Raw genomic sequence first — 1,818 nt, 5'->3', positions numbered from 1 at the left:
GCAGAAATGAAAGCAGACAATAGAACATTGCTAGAGAGCAGGAAAGGAGGTGAAAGGAGACAATTTTAGAGAAGAAAATTTTTCGGTCGCTACCCGGATTCGAACGCGGGACCTTTGAATGAGAGGCCAACACCTTAACCTCTTGGCTACGAGAGCCCCGTGTTCTGTGTGCCGTGTTCCTCCTTGCTTTTCTTGGATGGTGTCGTGTTCTTCTTGATGAGGATTGTTGTTTTAGTTTTAGTAGAGGTTTTACGGCGCTCGCAACTGCATAAGGTCATATGAGCACCAGAAGATTAGAGGTGTTACAAGAGAGTGACAAATATAAAAAAGAAGAAGGGGAGATACGGACGATAGATGTTTGATAGGAAAGAAGGAGCAAACCACACCAGAGCACCCGCCAACCACCCACTGATGAGGATTTTAATAACATCTCGCTACCTTAGAGAATTACAAAGTTCTACCGAACATTTTTGGCCGTTTTCTTCCTATCAAACATCTATCATCCTTATCTCCCCTTCTTCTTTTTTATGCTTGTTACTCTCTTGTAACACCTCTAATCTTCTGGCGCTCATATTATGACCTTATGCAGTTGCGAGCGCCGTAAAACCTCTACAAAAACTAAAATTCCCCCTGCTCAACAGCAGGCTCTATGTGCTTTACCACACTATATCATCACCCCAGCAGACCCGAGAACGCTTAGAAACATTTTCGGCTTGCTGGGAAGCATACAGTGCAAGCAGCGGATTAAGCGCTCAAACACTAACAAACTGACATGATCTTTTACTGTCTATAGCGAGGTAAAGTGAGGAAATTTTTGCGTGAAGTGCCTTTCTCAAGAACGCAACATCAGACCCTTGATGGGATTTGAACCCACAACCTCATGGCTGCAATTCCGAGACTCTAACCGCTGGACCATAGACGCCACTTTGTACGTCTGATGAGCTCTAACTTTGTTTGAAGTTGAAAGGTTAAAGTTGAGAGCTGTGAGGTCATTCAACTTTGTTGATCTTACGCCTGAGTACACATTGCAAGTCAATTTTATTTCTTTCAGTTTGGACTAGCCAGATTTTTTCTTTCACGAATTTGGCAAAAGTTCACATCTTAGCACGATTGGAACGAATTCGACTTAGCTCAATTGTGACGTTCACTTCAACTTCAAGGTCAAACGTGGTTGTTTTTCAAAGTGACGAGTCGAATCATTCGTATTGTGCCAAGATGGCAGGTTTTGCCCCGTCCACAGAGGAAAGAAAATCTGGCTGACCCCCAACTCATTTTGAGTGAACCAGATTGGGATTGTGCAGCGGGTATTAACCCTTCCAGCCCCGTGGCGCGTATATTTTCAACAGCACTTGTACATCCCACAGCCCCAAGAGCGTATAATATTCTCAGTTTTGAGAGTACCGAATTTGAACACTTTTCGAAATTGACTTACCGAATTAAACTTTAAATTTCATAATATTTGTTCTTTCACCTTTAACACTTTGCTATCAAAGGCAAAGGCATTTTGGGTAAAATCTAAAGAAACTAAGTGGTAAATATTGCCGATCGGCGAGATGTGACAGCAAAGGGTTAAACATTGTTATGTGTTATTGTTTAAACCTCATTACAAAGATACTACATCTCTTTTTAGAAGGCATGCCTGTTTTTCTGAACTACTGCTGTATTGGCTGGGACTGGGGTTAGGGAGTGCACAAAATTGGCTAGGGCTGGAAGGGTTAAAACAACTCTTATCTCGACTGCTCAGAGTAAGACTCGCTGTTCAAAACGGTATATGTGAGGCATTGTGGAGAAGTCAGGCACTCGTTGAAATAACGGAAT

This window comes from Aplysia californica, unplaced genomic scaffold (genome assembly GCF_000002075.1).
Source record: "Aplysia californica isolate F4 #8 unplaced genomic scaffold, AplCal3.0 scaffold00001, whole genome shotgun sequence".
NCBI classification, from domain to species: domain Eukaryota; kingdom Metazoa; phylum Mollusca; class Gastropoda; order Aplysiida; family Aplysiidae; genus Aplysia; species Aplysia californica.
Note: the sequence above shows the minus strand (reverse complement) of the source record.